This window comes from Budorcas taxicolor, chromosome 7 (genome assembly GCF_023091745.1).
Source record: "Budorcas taxicolor isolate Tak-1 chromosome 7, Takin1.1, whole genome shotgun sequence".
NCBI classification, from domain to species: domain Eukaryota; kingdom Metazoa; phylum Chordata; class Mammalia; order Artiodactyla; family Bovidae; genus Budorcas; species Budorcas taxicolor.
The window spans coordinates 45,902,799-45,912,342 of NC_068916.1; the positions used below are offsets into that span (position 1 = coordinate 45,902,799).

The 9,544-nt window shown below is 39.7% G+C and overlaps 1 non-coding gene across 1 annotated transcript; it reads left to right on the plus strand.

The window, feature by feature from the left end:
* Positions 1-199: 199 nt before the first annotated feature.
* Positions 200-318, plus strand: LOC128051792 (5S ribosomal RNA). The gene has a single exon (XR_008199731.1). It is a non-coding gene; the product is annotated as a 5S ribosomal RNA (ribosomal RNA).
* The last annotated feature ends 9,226 nt before the right edge of the window (positions 319-9,544 follow it).

The following is a 9,544-nucleotide window of genomic DNA, read 5'->3' on the forward strand; positions in this document are numbered from 1 at the left end:
GTGGGATCTTAGTTCCCTCACCAGGAATGAAACATGTGCCCCCTGCAGTGGAAGCCCAGAGTCCTAACCACTGGACCTCCAGGCAAGTCCTGGAATAACTTTAAATGGAGTAAAATCTGTGAAATATTGAATCACTATGTTGTGCACCTGAAACTAAGATAATGTTATAAATCAACTACACTTCAATTAAAAACAAGCAGTCTATGGTCATACCACCCTGAATGTGCCAGATCTCATCTGATCTCGGAAGCTAAGTAGGGTCGGGCCTGGTTAGTACTTGGATGGGAGACCGCTTGGGAATACCAGATACTGTAGACTAATAAAAAGAAAAAAAAGGAAGCAAAGAAACCATACTTATTTGCAGATCAGTATTGAAGTGTGAACTCTTTAAAGGAGTCTATTAAAAGTTCCTAAAAGTCCTTTTATTCCATTTTAGCAACAGAGGGTGGGCACGCACTCTTCGTGGTCACTTGCTGAGGATTCTGGAGACTTCCAAGCCCTGCCTTCTCAGTATTGGTTGGCTGCTTTGACCTAAATGAGCCTCACTGTAGAGACAGCAGGACCTAACCTGGTTGATAGCATAGTAAGAACACCTAGTTCATGAAATGATAGGGAAACTAGTCAGTCATGATTTCTCTACTTCCAAATAGAAACAGAATCGTTGTCATAATTTTGATCCATTAAAAGTTTAAAAAGCTTTTTAAAAAATCAGTATGAATTCATGGATTCTAACGTGTATCATGCATCTCCTTCTATTGAAATTACTCATTTTTATGCTCAAATTGTTCCATCTTTGACTGGTAGGAGCTAGTTTGACTCCTCAATCATTTTGGCATAACCATAGTATTCTTCATCTATTTTCTTGCATTTTGATGTGACAAGATGTCCCAGACTCACAAAAAGAGATCTTTTGACTTAGCAAGGCAATTTAGGGAAGTGGTGTGTTGTACCTTGAATTTTACGAGGTATGGGTTTGGAAAATTTTTTCTTCATTTTCCAGAATTGCTATTTTACAAAATATTTAAACTGGAAGAATCCTTACAATGATACTATTACTTAAAAAATTTTTTTATAAACAAAGGATATTTAAAGAAAGCTAGGTGGGATGAGCAAGGAAAACAAAACAGGACATTAGCTTGAAGTACAACATCTGGCTTGAGATCTGTTCCCAGCAAATTTTAGATTCTAGGGTATCCCTTTGAGCAGACTTCAGAAGTGTGAATGAAATATGGCTAAGCATATTACTCTTGTTTTCAAATTATAGTCCTCTGCACACAGATGTCTTACCGTACGATTGCCAGTTTCCTGTTCTTCCAAAGCATCCTCTAAATGTTTTTCTCTCTCCGCTTCACCTCTGCCACAGCACCCCACATCAGCTTCTTAGTGAGAAGTATTTGGATGCAGATTTGTTCTCTTCATGGCATTTGACAAAGTAATATTTTTAGTTGCAGTTTGCTTATATGAAGCTAGATATTGTTGATCTAGCCTTTGTGAAAAGTTTGAACCTTGATTTGGAATAGATATACTGACAACTAGTCAAGTGTTGTTCCGAGGCCCTCACTGCCTATTTCAGTAACTTCTTTATTTCATCTTCCTAGTTTGGGATTTGTAATATGTTACTTTTCTCTTCCTTGCTATGTTTGTAGTAAAACACATTGGATTTAGAGATAGACCTGGGTTTGAGTCCCTGAACAGCCACTCATTAGTTTATGACCTTTCCCAAGTTGTTGCTTATTCTTTCTAAGCCTCAGAAATGGGTTTATAGTGAGAATTAAATGAGAATAATGCATTTGTGTAATTGGCATACCAACAGTTTAATTTGGGGTTCAAATTCAAGCTCCGTCATTTACTCTGGGAACTTAGGCTATTTACTTACTCTTTTATTTTCATTTAAAAAATGTGTATCATGTCTATGTCAGGGATATTGCAAGAATAATATGGGATATATGACCAAACTAAAATATTTAACCCACCACCTGACACATTTTAGTATGAGAATTTTAACTTTTGTTACACATTCTGAAAGGCCTTTTAACATGAAAGTATCTTAATAAAATGAGAGAAGATGCTGGATATTTTAATTTTTAAAACATGCCCATTGATTTGGGTATTTTATTATTTGAATCAGCAGAACATCAGGCAATATCCTAAGATAGTCCTTTAACTTCCACGTTATCTGAAGGTTATCTGGAGTGGTGAATGGATCAGAGAAAGAAAAAGAACATCAATTGATGCACAGTTGGGTTTTTTTTTGTTGTTGTTGTTGTTTGTTTGTTTTGCCACACAGCTTTAGGGATCTTATTTTCCCTACCAGGGATCAAACCTGCAACCTCAGCCATGAAAGCACGGAGTCCTAACCACTGGACCACCAGGGAATTCCCTGCACAGTATTCTTGCTTGGAGACTTGTCTGGATAGTCAAGGATACTTTCAAAGCTTGAATGATTTTACCTTCCTTCTCAAGAATTGCATGTACTGTTTTGTTTTTTTTGTTTTCTTTTAAAAAGATTGAAACATAGTAATTGATGTACAATGCTACATAAGGTTCAAGTGTACAACATAGTAATTCACAATTTTTAAAGGTTATACTCCATTTATAGTTATTATAAAATATTGGCTATCTTCCCTGTTTTGTACAGTAGGTCCCGTAGCTTATTTTATACTAGTTTGTACCTCTTAAGCCCCTACCCCTTTGTGCCCTTCTCTCCTCCCCTCCCCACTGATAACCAGTAGTTTGTACTATTTGTGACTCTCTTTCCATTTTGTTATATTCACCGGGTTTATTTTTTAGATTCCACATATAAGTGACAGCATATATTTGTTTTTCTTTGTCTGACATATTTCACTTAGCACAATACCCTTCAAATCCATCTATCTTGTTGCACATGGCAGAATTTCATTCTTTTTGTGGCTTTTTTTTTTTAGTATTCCATTGTATACATATACACTGCATCTTCTTTATCCATTTGTATACTGATGGACACAGGTTGCTTCTTTATCTTGGCAACTATAAATAATACTGCTAGGAACTTTGAGGGGCATGTATCTTTTCAAATCAGTGTTTGTTTTTTTCAGATATATATCCAGGAGTGGAACTGCAGTGTCCTATGGTAGTTCTATTTCTGTTTTTTGAAGAACTTTCACGCTGTTTTCCACAGTGGCTGCTCCACTTTACATTCCCATCGGTAGTGTATGAGCATTCTCTTTTCTCCACATCCTTGCTAACATCTGTGGCCTTTGACGATAGCCATCCTGTCAGGTGTGAGGTGATATCTCATTGTGATTTCAATTTGCATTTCTCTGATGATTAAAGATGTTGAATATCTTTTCATGTGCCTGTTGGTCATCAGTATGTCTTTGGAGAAATGTCTGTTCAGGTCTTCTGTCCATTTTTTAATTGGGTTGTTTCTTGATGTTGAGTTCTATGAACTGTTTTTATATTTGGGATATTAATCTCTTACCAGGAGTATTATAAGCAAATATTTTCTCCCATTCAGTAGATTCTGATGTTTCCTTTACTGTGCAAAAGCTTTTAAGTCTAATTAGGTCCCATTTGTTTATTTTTTTTTTTCTTTAAGAGACAGATCCAAAAAAAATTGGTATGACTTATGTCACAGAGTTTTTTGGCATGTGCTGTTTTTAAAACTTAGGACTTCCCTTGTGACTCAGACGGTAAAGCATCTGCCTACAATGCAGAATACCTGGGTTCGATCCCTGGGTCAGGAAGGTCCTCTGGAGAAGGAAATGGCAATCCACTCCAGTACTCTTGCCTGGAAAATCCCACGGATGGAGGAGCGTGGTAGGCTACAGTCCATGGGGTCACAAAGAGCTGGACATGCCTGAGCGACTTCACTTAATTTTTAAAACGAAAGATATATAACCTGTTGCTTTTTTTTTTTTTTTAGTTGTGCCATGTGGCTTGTAGGATCTTAGTTCCTTGACCAGGGATTGAACCAAGGCCACGGTACTAAAAACCCTGAGTCTTAACCCTTGGACTGCCAGGAAACTCCCTGTCCTTTTTTATAGTCACCATTTTGATGTCAGTTTTAATATTTTGAAGATAGTATTAGTGAATCAGTATCTCCAAATGGTACATCGGGTATAGTATCAAACGCAGTAAGTTGAATCATAATTTATGGATTTCTTTTTTGCTTGATGATTTGGCATTTCCTAAACAGAACTTCTCAAATGTGTTGTAAGCTCAAGTACATCTGAAAAAAATCAGATTCAATGAGTTGAAAGGGGAATGAAGAACATATTAGGTAAGTAGGTAATTGACCATTAGGTAATGGCTTAGATAGGTATTTTGTATGTTATTTTCTTATTATTTATAACATCATCAAGTATTAATATTATAGGAATTCACACCTTATTAGTTGTGATAAGCAAGCTTCCAAAATGGCTCCTAGTGATCCTTACCTTCTGGCATTTATGTCCTTGTGTAGTCCCATCCTACACGTACATGGTAAGATGTATAGCCAACAGGAATTACAGAAATGATGTGTGATTTCAGAATCTAGGACATAAAGGACTGCAGCTTTATAATTGTTCTTTTGGATCACTTGGTCTGGGGGAAGCCATCTGTCATGTCATTAGAACATAGAAACTGTCCTATGGAGAGATCCACATGATTAAGAACTGAGCCTTCCTCCCAACAGTCATTGTCAAGTTGCCATCTTGGAAGCAGATCTTCCAGCCCCAGTCAAGCCCACAAATAACCGTAGCCCAAGTCATCATCCTGACTGCAACTGTATGACAGATCCTGAACCAGAACGGCCCAGCTAAGCCCCTTCTCAATTCCCGACCCACATAAATGGTATGATATGATAAATGGTTATTACTATGTGAAGACAAAGTTTTAGGGAATTTGTTATGCAACATTAGATAATCAATACACTGATTATAAATGATTGTTAGGTTATACTAAGTGATCATGTACATAAGGAATAGCCAACTCAAGATTTCCCTTTCCAATTAATATTAGGACTCAACTATACTGATAAGGTGGAGAAGGCAATGGCACCCCACTCCAGTACTCTTGCCTGGAAAATCCCATGGACGGAGGAGCCTGGAAGGCTGCAGTCCATGGGGTCGCTGAGGGTCGGACACGACTGAGGGACTTCACTTTCACTTTTCACTTTCATGCCTTGGAGAAGGAAATGGCAACCCACTCCAGTGTTCTTGCCTGGAGAATCCCAGGGACAGAGGAGCCTGGTGGGCTGCCGTCTATGGGGTCGCACAGAGTTGGACACGACTGAAGTGACTTAGCAGCAGCAGCTTACTGATAAGGACATTAGCAACTATCATCATCTTCAACTAACTCTCCCCCACCCCCATCTTTCCATCACACAAGCCTGGCAAAACACTAACTCCGACCTAACTTTGGCTCCCTTTTACCTCAGGGCTGCTAAATGTTATTGGGAAAAAATGCGCAACTGTGCCAGTTGCCATTATAAATTCCTGCTTTGCAACCGCAGCTGGATCCCCAACACTGTCCTAGTAGTATCCTCAGTCAGCTGTCATGGCATTTTATCTAGGTTATTTCAGATTTCCACTCTCCATTCTCTTAGGTACTTAGGTATTACCACAGGCTCGCTCTCTGTCAGCAGATCACCTTTCTTCTTACTGAGAAAATAGCTCATCTGCATTCATCCTCTCCTCCAATTACAATAAAGGAGGTATTCCTCTTACTGTCTCTAGTTTATCCTTTGGATCCCACCTTACTGTCTTCTCAAAAATTACCCTCCTATACCTTAAACCTCTCTCAGTAGGACCCTTCTTGTTAGCTTTGAAACAGTCAATTTAGTTAATCTAATATTTATGTATATGAGCTCTTATGAAGTATTGGTTAACAGTGTAATAACATTTGAAATGGGTTCCTGATTATATAGCAATGTAAAAAGTTTTGAATTCCGATTAATATTCTGGCCTCAACTCTGTGAGAAACTCCCTATGTGACACTGAGCAGCTTTCTCTGTGCTTTAGTTTCCTAATGAGTCAAATAAGAATGATCTCTGGGAGAAAGCCTTCTGAGTAAAATCATAAATGCCAAGGGCTTAGTAGCCAGGTCAGAAATGTGAGGTCTTCTAGTTTTATAGTTGAGTTTATACTTGTGATCCTGCCAGGCAGCATTTCATGTATAACAGAGTAAAGCATGATTTTGATTAGGAATGAAACTTAGGGTATGTGCCCTGAGTAGATAAATGGGGAAAAAGAAACTGTGATTAAAACAAATATATATGTATATATATATATATATATATATATATATATATATATATTATATACACACACACACAGATACATACATACACACACATATACATATATATGTATATATATAAATATATATTAAATAAATATATATTTGGCTATGTTGGGTCTTTGTTGCTGCAAGAGGAATCTTTCAGTCACTGTATGAGAGATCTTTAGTTTTGAACTCTTAGTTGCAGCATGTAGGATCTATTTTCCTGACCAGGGATGGAACCTGGGTCTTCTGCCTTGGGACTGGGGAGTGTTAGCCACTGGAGCACCAGGCAAGTCCTTTTTTTCCCCCTCTTTTTAAAAAGAGTTTCCTTAACTAATATACATTGCATAATCTAACCTGTGCTTCAGGACATAACTCTCTTGTATATCTTGGGAGGCTACTTAATTATTGAAGGAGCTCAGTTTAATCTCCTTTTGTTATAACTGCAAAGAATATCCAATATTGATGAAATAATAATGAGTACATTGGGTCATCTTAAGTCCATCAAAATACAACATCAAAATGATAAAGCAGGAAAGGAGCTTGGAAGAATAACTATGTGAATACATGCCCAAAGTACTGATTTATTAATTAAATATTCTCATCAGATGAAAGGTATTACATTATAAAATAACATCCAATTATCTATCCTATTTTAAAAAATCACCCAGGAAATTCCCTGGTGGTTCCATGATTAGGGTTACCTGCTTCCATTGCAGGGGGTGCAGATTCCATGCCCAGTTAGGGAACTAAGATCCTGTATGCTGCACAGTGCGGCCAAAAAAAAAAAAAAAAACCACCAAAACTTAGTCACTTTGGCCAAAGCTGGAACAGAGTAGGGCTGGGATCATCTGGTGGTGGTGGGCATCTCTCTTCATGAAGTGTCACGGCTTCTGTACGCAAGCTACCTTGAACTTCCTCAGAGCACAGCAGCCTCAGGACAGTCCGTCTACTTACTCAGTGGCTCAGGTTTGCCTGTGAAACCTTCCAGCTAAAAAGGATAAAGTTGTGTAGCCTCAGAAGTCATACAGGATCATTTCATAAACTGCCACATTCTCTTGGTTATATGTGAATCACAAGCCCACACAGATTCAAGGGGAGGGGAATTAGGTTCTACCTGTTGATGAGGTGGGTTTCCCTGGTGGCTCAGTGGTAAAGAACCTACCTGCCAATATAGGAGATGTGGGTCCAATCTCTGGATCAGGAAGATCCCCTGCAGAAGGAAATGGCAACCCACTCCAGTATTCTTGTCTGGGAAATCCCATGGACAGAGGATCCTGGTGGGCTTCAGTCTGTGAGGTTGCAAAAGAGTCAGACATGACTTAGCAACTAAACAACAGCAAAAATTGATGGGCAGTGACAAAATTGCTTTGACAACAGCATGTGGGATGGGGAATATTTTTGTGGCAATCTTTAGAAAATTCATTTTGCCACAGTGATCTTGTTCAGTTGCTAACTCGTGTCCAACTCTTTGTGACCCCATGGACTGCAGCACACCAGGCTTTCCTGTCCTTCACTATCTGCTGGAGTTTGCTCAAACTCAAGTCCATTGAACTGATGATGCCTTCCAACTGTCTGTCGCCCCTTCTCCTTCTGCCCTCAATCATTCCCAGCATCAGGGTCTTTTCCAGTAAGTTGGCTCTTCACATCAGATGGCCAAAATACTGGAGCTTCAACTTAAGCATCAGTCCTTTCCTTTATGATTGACTGGTTTGATCTTGCAGTACAAGGGATTCTCAAGAGTCTTCTCCAGCACCACAGTTCGAAAGCATCAATTCTTTGGGGCTCAGTCTTCTTCCTGGTAATCTAAATGAAAGCAAATACTTGTCTGCTGATGAAAGAGGGGGTGGGGGCGAAGAGAGAAAGAGGTCCTCATGACTCACCAGACTAAAATAAGTTAGACAAACTCATCAAGGAGGACGGGCTTCCCTGGTGACTCAGATGGTAAAGAATCTGCCTGCAATGTGGGAGACCTGGGTTCAATCCCTGAGTTGTGAAGATCCCCTGGAGGTGGGCATGGCAACCCACTCCCGTATTCTTGCCCGGAGTACCCCCATGGACAGAGGAGCCTGGTGGGCTATCATCCATGGGGTCACAATGAGTTGGAAATGACTGAGTGACTAAGCACATATAAAGGGGTACAAAGTGAAGGAAAGTTACATGGCTCAAAATAGCCTGGAGTTAAAACTCCCTTCTGGGTCCTCCCCACCATTCTATGAAAACAAAGAACTCTCTCACCCAAAGAAAAAAAATGGACATTAAGGTAGATTATACCCAGCTCCCAGCCCGTCCAGCCTCTGGCCATCTCCAGAATTCCTTGCCCTAGCTGTTTAAGAGATAACTACTCTGAACAACCTTGGAGACAAACAGGCCCCCTTAAGACAGTAGATTTCCACATATATGCCTATATATACTTACTCTTTTCTTGGGTTAGTGCAGCAGCTCACTAATCTGACTACTGCCCCTTCTCCCCTTATTAAAGGTGATCTGATCTGTTCCTGTAAAGTGCCGGTCTCGTTTTTTCCGAACCTCGCCTTCTCTAACTCCCTTACCCTACACAAAACACTGTGAGTGCAGGTGTGTAGCTGTGAGTAACAATTTCTCCTTTCTTTAAAAAATATTTATTTGGCTGCATTGGGTCTTAGTTGTGGCATGTAGGATGTAGTTCCCACCTGGGCTCCCTGCATCAGGAGCCTGGAGTTTTAGCCGGTGGACCACAAGGGAAGTCCCAACAATTCCAAATATTATCAGCCTCTTGTGTAAACAATCCCCAGGATGTATGGTGTTGGTGCATAGAGTTCAGCAAAAGAGGATGATGTCAACTTTTTTACCTCATAGGAAATGAAAGTAAAACCTGTTTTAAACCTGAATGTTTTAAACTCTCACTAAGTGCATGTGCCACCTGGTGGAGAGACAGTCAGATATACATTCTGTTCTGTTGGCTGTATATATTGAGTTGTCATTAGAGATAGCATTTACTGTAAAACAAGTCTAACATCTGGAAGTGCATGTGTCCAAACAAACAGCCAAAACACAAACACAGAGAGGGGAATAGGACATAATAAAGAGGAAAGAGTGTGTGGATGAGCCAAATCAGCCTCCTTTTCATTAATCCTAAATTCTTTTAATCCTCTGTCCCAGTGGCTTGTCACGCCCCTTCAGATCTAGTAAGGACGGTATGTTGTTGTTAGTTGCTAAGTCTATCCTACTCTTTGCCACCCCTTGACTATAGCCCTCCTGGCTCCTCTGTTTCATAGGCATCCGCAGTCAAGAATACCGGAGTGGGTTGCCATGCCCT